Raw genomic sequence first — 12,114 nt, 5'->3', positions numbered from 1 at the left:
CACCCGGGGGTTGTCGGGGGCGCTGTTAGCGCGGAAGGTGAAATAACTTACAACGCGATTAATTAATTCTCCATCTCCCGGTGTCCCTCCCCGATCTGAGAGGACTGGCTTCGATTTTGTTTTGTTTGTTTGTTTTTTAACCGGCTTATAGTTAGTGGCACTGGGGCATTTTGAAAGTCCCTCTCCACACTTACGTCTCTTTTCCGTCGCGAGACTCTTTCCTCCCCACTTTTGTCCAATTCCCCCCCCCCCCCCCCCCCCCCCCCCCCCCCCCCGCCTTTTATTTTGGAAGCTGGAATTGGCCATTCTGCACAGCTGACCGGGACTCCAGTTCTGATCTCACGCACAAACTATTTTAATGTTACGGGGCGTATTCTAGAAGTTTAGGTACTTTTGACATTCCAGGGATGTTGGTGGTCTTATAATCTAAGCACTCTGTGCACTCGTGGGTGTTTGAAATTATGAAAAGGAGTTTATCCTAATTGTAACTGAGACATTTGATTCTGAGACAACTCTGTTTTTAAAATTTTACTTGTTATGGGGATTGAGTAGGAATACGTTAAGAATATTCTAATAAACGTCACTTATAACACTTTTCAGGGATACTAAGGTAGGAGTAAGTGTGGGTCTTAAACTTATAAAAAACACAAAGGTATAGCAAAAGGGTCTGATAACATGTAGCTTACTGTTAAGGGTCGACTTCCTAGATTGCTTGTTCTGGATGATGATGAATATTGAACACTTTAACGTGTTTGGTGCTGGTGTTAAATTGTATCATTAAAAACAGAATTTTAAAAGATTTCAGAGAAATTTCTTAATAGTAAAAATTGTGGTTTATAATACTAGGTAGCTCTCTACTTACGGTTACAGGTCTTGGCCTTACTTTTACCTCCCACCGGTTTTCCCCCAGATATGTACCAAAAAGAGCTTGGTTTTCAGATTCCTTTGTGAGGAGCAGGGGTACTTGCAGGCAGATTTAAGATTAGAATTCAGGTCACACGCCTGGCCATTTAACCTAATCCTTCGGTTGAGTGAAGTTAAACACACATGCTTTCTGTTTTTCCTGAAGATAAATGTCTTTGAGTGCTTTCTAGATCTCCTCAAAAGAAAGTTACTACATAAAATAAAAGAAATTTGTAAATACAGATCATTGGATGGTCTGGGCAGAGTTTAGAAAGGAGCTCATATATTCTGAGTGGCAAAAGCCAAAAATCACACCTTATTTTTAAAATGTACTTAGATAAAAATCTAATTTGGGGGAGATGATGCCTTAACAACGCAACACCTATGATCCAATTTGTCTTAGAGCTGGTATGATTTCAGACTGTGTGGTTTTGTTTTAAAGCCTGATAGTTTTATTTCCCTCTATCTAAAGTACTTTCAGCTTTTTGCCCCACCCATTTAATTTAAAAAGAAAGTACATTTGTAGCTTTTGAATTGGATCAAAGGTGTTTGGGGGTTTCTTAATCAACACTGAAGGTACTAATATTGGCAGATACTACCAAAGAAAAGTATCCAGGAATATACAAAAGAATACTTTAAGGATTTTTTTTTTTTAATCTTAAAATAAGGACTTTCTTTAATCCTTACTGGAACTTTTGTGAACTTGTAGACTACCTGGTTGCTGTCAACTATCCTAGGCGGTCACCCCTCTGTTTTGCAGCAACTGCCGAGTCATCATGAATAGCAAGGAGCTCCATGACATGGCATGTTTTGTACTAATGTATTTTGGTTAAATGTCCAGTGGTTTCTGGGCAAAAATGAAGTTTTTGGGTTGTGTAGTAGAGGCTTGAAAGAAGAATGAGCGATCTGGCACTGTTAGTTAATGGATGTTTGCCATTGCTTGTCAGGCCAACCGGCTTGTGCAGTCATGCAGTACCTGTGACTTTCGCATGTGTTCAACTGACTTGTAATTTCCTGTTTTGACTTATTCTGGTTTAGCTCTGCTGAGGTATATCTAAAGTTCACATTTTTTTCCTATTAACTTCTGATCTTTAAAATGGCATCTTGCTTCAAGTTGTGGAGACAAGAGTCCATTGTCTTATTCAAATAACTGAAGGGTAGTAACTTAAGAATTGTAGAAGCAAAAATGAAGAACAGCACCAAATGATTAAGTTGATCATCTTCACTTGCCTTCTTTCCTACCCCCTAACTCTTAGCCCAGATGCATTTAGGAAATGGTATCATTTTTCTAGTGGGAGTGAACAGGTCAGTAAAGAGAATGTGCTTAGTTCTTGTCACCTGTTCAGTCTCCTTTCCCCTTTCCTTTTTGTGCAGATTGTCAGGCCCAGAAAGTCAGCTCTGGAGAGGTCAAGCTGCTTTTCTTAATAGCCACCACAAAAAACTTGAGCCCATGGGCAAACCAGAACCTTGCCTCTGGAAGAATCTACTGCCACCTCCTGGTGAGAAGGGAACTACTTATTTTTGCCCTTTTTTGGGGGGTGTGCTTCAGAGGTTTTGTCTTCTGGTTTGGAGCTAAGGGAATCCACTCATTTTATCTTCCTAGATACAGTTTGTCTTACAAGTCAGTTTCTGCATTTAGCTATTTTTAAAAAAGGGGAGGAAACCCCTTTATTCAGTAGCTTAAATCAGGAGTCTGCAAACGTTTTCTGTAAAGGACCATATAGTAAATATTTTAGGTTTTGTTGCTGCAGGTTCTTTGTTTTGTTTTTATAACCCTTTAAAAAATGTAAAAATCATTCTTAGCTTGCCGCCTATATGAAAACAGGCTGAGGGCTGAATTTGGCCCACAGACCGTGGTTTGCCTAATCTTGGTTTATATGATAGTGTAGTTTTTTTGTTGTTGTTTTGGTAGCTTCTGTATGATACTTTGTCCCAAATAACTATGTCCTGCTTGGATTCTGATGGCAAAAGAGTGTTCTCAGTTTTGAAAAGGAGGGATATTTAATGGCTGAATACTTAACTCATTCCAGAAGTCTCTGAGTAGTTTTGACTTTTATTTTATCTTTATTTGCTTTATCCTAGATGTTTAATTAATACTGTTAGTGAAAATAGAAATGGAAATAGTTGATAGGAAAAAAATGTGCTGTAATACAGTCAGGGCCTCTGGATTTGAATCCCTGTTCTGCCAGAACTTGGACAAGTTCTCTCTGCTTAATTTACTCATCTGTAAAGTGGAAATGGTTGGGAGGGGTTAAATGAGATAATATAAGGAAAGCTCTTAGAACAGAGCCTGGCATATAGAGTAAGGACTCATTTGAAATTGTTGTGATTAAGTAGAACCTTTTGATTTAAATGTTTTATTGTCTCTGAATTTTGCTGCCTCTTAGTAGAGGTATTTTTCTTTTATGTACCAAAGTTCAATCTTTTATAGGTTTGTACTAGATTTAAAAACTTGTTTTCTGAGTGATGAGGCCAAACCTTTAAACTACCTTAAACTACGTAAAAATACATTATTTTTAACATGTTCCTCATAGAAATGCCAGTCATTTAAGTGTATAGGAAAATAAATCCAAGTGTTAAATTATTTAATGCATAGTAGGTTTTTTTGTTTGTGATGAGAGGCCCTTGTGTGTGATAGTTTATCAATTTACTCCCCAGTTTTTCAGATAATGACAAAAAAGCCCAGGTGTTGTCTCCATTTCCTGGAAAGTCCTTTGATGAGGCAATTACCTATTACTTGAAGTAGAATGGTCTGATGTCACTAATTAAAACCATTTCATTAGGCACAGAATATTATTGGAAAGATGTGATGAACTTGTATTTTCAAAAATGTTTTATTTGTAGCTACTTGGCTAATGGTCATGATTGTTTTATATATATATATATTTCCCTTTTAGATATCTGTTTTTGTTTTTTTTAAGATATTTACTGGACTATAATTGCTTTACAATGTTGTGTTAGTTTCTGCTGTATAACAGGGTGAATCTGCTATATGTATACATATATCCCCATATCCCCTCCCTCTTGCGCCTCCTTCCCACCCTCCCTATCCCACCCCTCTAGGTGGTCACAAAGCACCGAACTGATTTCCCTATGCTATGTGGCTGCTTCCCACTAGCTGTCTGTTTTACATTTGGTAGTGTATATATGTCCATGACACTCTCTCACTTGGTTGCAGCTTCCCCTTCCCCCTCCACGTGTCTCAAGTCCATTCTCTACGTCTGCGTCTTTATTCCTGTCCTGCCCCTAGGTTCATCAGAACCTTTTTTTTTTAGATTCCATATATATATGTTAGCATACGGTATTTGTTTTTCTCTTTCTGACTTACTTCACTCTGTAAGACAGACTCTAGGTCCATCCACCTCACTACAAATAACTCAATTTCATTTCTTTTTATGGTTTAGTAATATTCCATTGTATATATGTGCCACATCTTTTTTATCCATTCATCTGTCAATGGACAATTAGGTTGCTTCCATGTCCTGGCTATTGTAAATAGAGCTGCAATGAACATTGTGGTACGTGACTCTTTTTGAATTATGGTTTTCTCAGGGTATATGCCCAGCAGTGGGATTGCAGGGTCATATGGTAGCTCTACTTTTAGTTTTTTAAGGAACCTCCATACTGTTCTCCATAGTGGCTGTATCAATTTACATTCCCACCAACAGTGCAGGAGGATTCCCTTTTCTCCACACCCTCTCTAGTATTTATTGTTTGTAGATTTTTTGATGATGGCCATTCTGACTGGTGTGAGGTGCTACCTCATTGTAGTTTTGATTTGCATTTCTCTAGTGATTAGTGATGTTGAGCATCTTTTCATGTGTTTGTTGACAATCTATATCTTCTTTGGAGAAATGTCTGTTTAGGTCTTCTGCCCATTTTTGATTGGGTTGTTGTTTTTTTGATACTGAGCTGCATGAGCTGCTTGTATATTTTGGAGATTAGTCCTTTGTCAGTTGCTTCATTTGCAAATATTTTCTCCCATTCTGAGGGCTGTCTTCATCTTGTTTATGGTTTCCTTTGCTGTGCAAAAGTTTTTAAGTTTCATTAGGTCCCATTTGTTGATTTATGTTTTTATTTCCGTTTCTCTAGGAGGTGGGTCAAAAAGGATCTTGCTGTGATTTATGTCATAGAATGTTCTGCCTGTGTTTTCCTTTAACAGTTTTATAGTGTCTGGCCTTACATTTAGGTCTTTGATCCATTTTCAGTTTATTTTTGTGTATGGTGTTAGGAAATGTTCTAATTTCATTCTTTTACATGTAGCTGTCCAGTTTTCCCAGCACCACTTATTGAAGAAGCTGTCTTTTCTCCATTGTGTACTCTTGTCTCCTTTATCAAAGATAAGGTGACCATATGTGTGTGGGTTTATCTCTGGGCTTTCTTTCCTGTTCCATCGATCTATATTTCTATTTTTGTGCCAGTACCATATTGTCTTGATTACTGTAGCTTTGTAGTATAGTCTGAAGTCAGGGAGCCTGATTCCTCCAGCTCCGTTTTTCTTTCTCAAGATTGCTTTGGCTCTTCGGGGTCTTTTGTGTTTCCATACAAATTGTGAAATTTTTTGTTCTAGTTCTGTGAAAAATAGCAGTGGTAATTTGATAGGGATTGCATTGAATCTGTAGAGTGCTTTGGGTAGTATAGTTATTTTCACAATGTTGATTCTTCCAATCCAAGAACATGGTATATCTCTCCATCTGTTTGTATCATCTTTAATTTTTTTCGTCAGTGTCTTATAGTTTTCTGCATACAGGTCTTTTATCTCCTTAGGTAGGTTTATTCCTAGGTATTTTATTCTTTTTGTTGCAGTGGTAAATGGGAGTGTTTCCTTAATTTCCTTTTCAGATTTTTCAACATTAGTGTATAGGAATGCAAGAGATTCTGTGCATTAATTTTTTTAATTAATTAATTTATATTTTTGGCTGTGTTAGGTCTTCGTTGCTGCACGCGGGCTTTCTCTAGTTGTGTGAGTGGAGGCTACTCTTCATTGTGGTGCGTGGGCTTCTCATTGCGGTGGCTTCTCTTGTTGCAGAGCATGGGCTCTAGAGCACAGGCTCAGTAGTTGTGACGCAGAGGCTTAGTTGGTCTGCAGTATGTGGGATCTTCCCAGACCAGGGCTTGAACCCGTGTCCCCTGCATTGGCAGGCAGGTTCTTAACCACTCTGCCACCAGGGAAGCCCCTGTGCTTTAATTTTGTATCCTGCTATTCTACCCTATTCATTGATTAGCTCTAGTAGTTTTCTGGTAGCATCTTTAGGATTCTCTATGTATAGTATCATGTCATCTGCAAACAGTGACAGTTTTACTTCTTCTTTTCTGATTTGGATTTCTTTTATTTCTTTTTCGTCTCTGATTGCTGTGGCTAAAACTTCCAAAACTATGTTGAATAATAATGGTGAGAGTGGGCAACCTTGTGTTGTTCCTGATCTTAGCGGAAATGGTTTCAGTGTTTCACCCTTGAGAACAATGTTGGCTGTGGGTTTGTCATATATGGCCTTTATTATGTTGATGTAGGTTCCCTCTATGCCTGCTTTCTGGAGAGTTTTTATCATAAATGGGTGTTGAATTTTGTCAAAAGCTTTTTCTGCATCTATTGAGATGATCGTATGGTTTTTATCCTTCAGTTTGTTAATATGCTGTATCACATTGATTGACTTGCGTATACTGAAGAATCCTTGCATTCCTGGGATAAACCCCACTTGATCATGGTGTATGATCCTTTTAATGTGCTGCTGGATTCTGTTTGCTAGTATTTTGTTGATGATATTTGCATCTATGTTCATCAGAGATTGGCCTGTAGTTTTCTTTCTTTGTAACATTTGTCTGGTTTTGGTATCAGAGTGATGGTGGCCTCATAGAATGAGTTTGGGAGTGTTCCTCCCTCTGCTATATTATGGAAGAGTTTGAGAAGGATAGGTGTTAGCTTTTCTCTAAATGTTTGATAGAGTTTGCCTGTGAAGCCATCTGGTCCTGGGCTGTTGTTTGTTGGAAGATTTTTTTTTTTTTCCGGTACGCGGGCCTCTCACTGTTGTGGCCTCTCCCACTGCGGAGCGCAGGCTCAGCAGCCATGGCTCACGGGCCCAGCCGTTCCGTGGCATGTGGGATCCTCCCGGACCGGGGCACGAACCTGTGTCCCCTGCATCAGCAGGCGGACTCTCAACCGCTGCGCCACCAGGGAAGCCCTGTTGGAAGATTTTAAATCACAGTTCCAATTTCAGTGCTTGTGATTGGTTTGTTTATATTTTCTATTTCTTCCTGGTTCACCTTTGGAGGGTTGTGCTTTTCTAGGAATTCCAGGTTGTCCATTTTATTGGCATATAGTTGCTTGTAGTAATCTCTCATGATCCTTTGTATTTCTGCAGTGTCAGTTTTTACTCCCCCTTTTTCATTTCTAATTTTATTGATTTGAGTCTTCTCCTTTTTTTCTTGATGAGTCTGGCTAATGGTTTATCAGTTTTGTTTATCTTCTCAAAGAACCAGCTTTTAGTTTTATTCATCTTTGCTATTGTTTCCTTCATTTCTTTTTCATTTATTTCTGATCTGATCTCCGTGATTTCTTTCCTTTTGCTAACTTTGGGCTGCTTTTGTTCTTCTTTCTCTAATTGCTTTAGGTGTAAGGTTAGGTTGTTTATTTGAGATTTTTCTTGTTTCTTGAGGTAGGATTGTATTGCTATAAACTTCCCCCTTAGAACTGTTTTTGCTTCATCCCATAGGTTTTGGGTTGTTGTGTTTTTATTGTCATTTGTTTCTAGGTATTTTTTGATTTCCCCTTTGATCTCTTCAGTGATCTCTTGGTTATTTAATAACGTATTGTTTAGCCTCCATGTGTTTGTGTTTTTTACAGTTTTTTTCCTTTTATTGATAAGTAGTTTCATAGCATTGTGGTCAGAAGAGAAACTTGATATGATTTCAGTTTTCTTAAATTTACCAAGGCTTGATTTGTGACCCAAGATATGATTTATCCTGGCGAATGTTCCATGAGCACTTGAGAAGAAAGTGTATTCTGTTATTTTTAGATGGAATGTCCTATAAATATCAATTAAGTCCATCTTGGTTAATGTATCATTTAAAGCCTGTGTTTTCATTTTGGTTGATCTATTCATTGGTGAAAGTGGGGTGTTAAAGTCCCCTACTGTTATTGTGTTACTGTCGATTTCCCCTTTTATGGCTGTTAGCATTTGCCTTATATATTGAGGTGCTCCTGTGTTGGGTGCATAAATATTTACAATTGTTACACCTTCTTCTTGGATTGATCCCTTGATCATTATGTCGTATCCTTCTTTGTGTCTTGTAATGGTCTTTATTTTAAAGTCTATTTTGTCTGATATGAGAATTGCTACTACAGCTTTCTTTTGATGTCCATTTGCATGGAATATCTTTTCCATCCCCTCACTTTCAGTCTGTGTGTGTCCTTAGGTCTGAAGTGGGTCTCTTGGAGACAGCATATGTATGGGGTTGTTTTTGTATCCATTCAGCCAGTCTGTGTCTTTTGGTTGGAGCATTTAGTCCATTTACATTTAAGGTGGTTATCGATATGTATGTTCCTATTACCCTTTTCTTAATGTTTTGGGTTTGTTTTTTAAATCTTTTCCTTCTCTTGTGTTTCCTGCCTACAGAAGTTCCTTTAGCATTTGTTGTAGAGCTGGTTTGGTGGTGGTGAATTCTCTTAACTTTTGCTTATCTGTAAAGGTTTTAATTTCTCTGTGGAATCTGAATGAGATTCTTGCTGGGTAGAGTAATCTTGGTTGTAGGTTCTTCCCTTTCATCACTTTAAATATGTCCTGCCACTCCCTTCTGGCTTGCAGAGTTTCTGCTGAAAGATCAGCTGTTAACCTTATTGGGATTCCCTTGTATGTTATTTGTTGCTTTTCCCTTGCTGCTGTTAATATTTTTTCTTTGTATTTAATTTTTGATAGTTTGATTAATATGTGTCTTGGCGTGTTTCTCCTTGGATTTATCCTGTATGGGACTCTGTGCTTCCTGGACTTGATTGACTATTTCCTTTCCCATGTTAGGGAAGTTTTCAATTATAATCTCTTCAAGTATTTTCTCAGACCCTTTCTTTTCTTCTTCTGGGACCCCTATAATTTGAATGTTGGTTCGTTTAGTGTTGTCCCAGAGGTCTCTGAGACTGTCCTCAATTCTTTTCATTCTTTTTTTTTTTTTTTTTTATTCTGCACTGCGGTAGTTATTTCTGCTCTTTTACCTTCCAGGTCACTTATCCGTTCTTCTGCCTCAGTTATTCTGCTATTGGTTCCTTCTAGAGAATTTTTAATTTCATTTATTGTGTTGTTCATCACTGTTTGTTTGCTCTTTTGTTTTTCTAGACTCTTGTTAAGTGTGTCTTGTATTTTCTCCATTCTGTTTCCAAGATTTTGGATCATCTTTACTGTCATTACTCTGAATTTTTTTGGGGTAGGTTGCCTATTTTGTGTTCATTTATTTGGTCTTGTAGGTTTTTACCTTGCTCCTTAGTCTGTAATATATTTTTTAGTCGTTTCTTTTTTTTTTTGGGTGGTGCTGTATTCCTGTCCTACTGGTTGTTTGGCCTGAGACATCTAGTGCTTGAGTTTGCAGGCAGTTGGATAGAGCCAGTTTTTGATGCTGAGATGAGGACTTCCGGGAGGCCTCACTCAGATTGATATTCCCTGGTGTCTGAGGTTCTCTGTTAGTCCAGTGGTTTGGACTCAGAGCTCCCAACCACAGGAGCTCAGCCCTAACCTCTGGCCTGGGAACCAAGATCCTGCAAGTTTTGTGGCACATTAAAAAAAAAAAAGAGAGAGAGAAAAAGGAGCAGTACAGTATCAAAGAATAAAAAAGAAAATAAAATTAGAAAGATAAATATATTAGGAAAAATAAAACTGTAGTTGAAACAACTGCAGCAAGTTAAAATAAAACTACAACCGAAAAAAAAAAGGGGGGGGGGCAACAAGCCAAAAGGAGAGAACAATAACAAGGTATAAAGAATAAAATAAAATTAGAAAAATAAAAGATTTATTAGGGAAAATATAAAAGAATCGGAACAATGAATCAACAAGGTAAAACAGAACCCCAATCTAAAAGAGGAAAAAAGAAAATAAAAAAGCCTTGGCTATGGGAGTCAAAAAAAGCTTGGCGGAGTTTAGGCGGGGGTGGAACTGAGTCAGGAGCAGAGTTTAGCGTTGGGCAGGGCCTAGGCAGGGTGACTGTTCAAGCGTGGGGCGGGGCCTCTGCTTAGGACCTGCTTGGAAGGGGTGAGGCAGCACCTCCAAAGGAGGGCCTCCAGAGTGTGGAGTTCCTAGGGCCCTGGTTGAGGGTGTGTGGGAGGGGTTTAGGCCCAGCGCATTGGAAGAGGTCTCAGAGTGGATCTCTGAGGGTAGAGGTGGGGCCCTGGGTGGGGGGGCAGGGACGGGGCTTGGGCTCTGCGTGGCAGGAGGGAGGCTCCGAGGGCAGAGGATTAGGCCCGGGAGCCCAGCAGGTGTCCTGGTGCCCAAGTGGACAGGGAGAGCACGGGCCCTGTTCCCTTCTGTTCCTTTGTGCCCTTCCCCCACCTTCTCCCCCGTAGCCACTGGACCCCTAACTGGGGTGGGTCCTGCTGCTGTAGGAACCCCTCCCTTCCCCTAGCCACACCTCAGGGGTGCCGGTCCCAGAGTTCCAGCCTTTACTTTTGCTCCCCCTTCCCTCCTTCCCAGTCCCTCAGGACCCATGCAGCTAGAGGGGCCCTTGGTGGGCAGAGGATCAGGCCCGGGATCTCAGCAGGCTCCCAGGGGCCCAAGTGGGCAGGGGAAACCTGGGCACGCTCCCTTTTGATCTTCTGCCCTCCCAGTGGTTCCCCAATTTCCCCCTTCGGGTGTGGGATCCCTTCCCCTCCCCCAGCCGCCCCTCAGGGGCGCCAGTCCCGTCCAGCCTCCACTTCTCCTCTGCCTTCACTCTCCCCACGCCCCCTGTCCTACCTGGTCGCTGGGGGTTCTTCCCGTGTCTGTGGTTCCCCACTGGTGCCTGGTAGGTGCCCTAGTGGTGAGGAGACGCGAATTCTGCGTCCTCCTAGTATGCCATCTTAACTCTGCCCTCTCTGTAATATATTTTTAAAGGATTCTTCTGTGTTGCTAAGCCCAGTTGAAAGTCTTGCCACCAGATACAATTTACTGTGTTTACTATTGGAAAAAGGATGGTAGAACGCCTCTTCCGTCTAAAGATATTTCAGTTTCCCTGCCCGTTTGCTTGTGACTTAAAGAATAAACTTTTACACCCAATTTTCAAACAGATTGTGAAAGGAAAGTGACAGTATCTTGTAGATAACTTTTAGTGGATTAAGTTGCTTTAGGCTTTTATTGTGTCTCCTATTGCTAGTTTGAAAGGTCTCTTAGGGACTCCTTTTCTTGTCCTTGTTGTTTGATTACTGTTAATTATCTATTAATACCATCTCTATAATGTAGATCTCTAAAAATAAGAGACTAAGCCAGGTCATGTTTCTCCTTCCTGAATTAGTGTTAGTCTTAAAGGACGTTGAAAATTGTGGCCAGTTGTAATTTAAAATTTTCTTAGCTGCAATAACTATTATGCTCATGTTTTGTTTTTTTTAATTAATTAATTTTATTTTTGGCTGCGTTGGGTCTTTGTTGCAGCGAGCGGGGGCTACTCTTCATTGCGGTGGCTTCTCTTTGTTGCAGAGCGTGGGCTCAGTAGCTGTGCCTTGTGGGCTCTAGAGCACAGGCTCAGTAGTTGTGGCACATGGGCTTAGTTGTTCCGCAGCATGTGGGATCTTTCCAGACTAGGACTCAAACCCATGTTCCCTACATCGGCAGGCAGATTCTTAACCACTGTGCCACCAGGCAAGTCCCTATGCTCATGTTTTTTGAGTTAATCTCTTGATGTTGAGAAGAGAAATGAAAAGTATAAGGAATGGATTTTACGTGGCTAGAAAGATTTGGACTGGGTGGTTAGGAGAAACTTGGCTGCTAAATGACTATCTGTAGGTTGTAAAATGTGACAAATAATAGCTTAGGTTAAATTCAGATTATTGAAACTAGATTCAGTATAACTGCATTAGAATTTGAATACTTTATAATAGAGATGCATTGTTAAAATAAGTAATGTTAGAATGGATATATTAAAAAGCTGAAACTAACTGAAAGATTAGAATGGCATCTAGGTTTTTACTATTTAGTGTTTAAGATTTTTTTATATTTATAATTAGATATTCTTTAAGTCTCATGTGAAGTCTTGGGTTCTTAG

The 12,114-nt window shown here is 39.7% G+C and overlaps 1 protein-coding gene across 3 annotated transcripts in view; it reads left to right on the top strand.

Moving 5' to 3' along the window:
* NUP153 (nucleoporin 153) overlaps positions 1-12,114 on the top strand; it is a 75,845-nt gene that overhangs the window by 1,029 nt on the left and 62,702 nt on the right. Inside the window, exon 1 of one of the 3 annotated variants that reach the window (XM_029242450.1) lies at positions 326-2,402. The exons of the other annotated variants lie outside the window; for them this stretch is intronic. The gene's annotated coding sequence lies outside the window, so the exon portion shown is untranslated. Of the gene's footprint in view, positions 1-325; positions 2,403-12,114 lie in introns of those variants that run through there. 3 annotated transcript variants of the gene reach the window in all.

The sequence above is a fragment of the Monodon monoceros genome, unplaced genomic scaffold (genome assembly GCF_005190385.1).
Source record: "Monodon monoceros isolate NGI ecotype Baffin Bay Population unplaced genomic scaffold, NGI_Narwhal_1 Super_Scaffold_3, whole genome shotgun sequence".
NCBI lineage: Eukaryota > Metazoa > Chordata > Mammalia > Artiodactyla > Monodontidae > Monodon > Monodon monoceros.
This window is presented reverse-complemented; position numbering and strand designations above follow the sequence as displayed.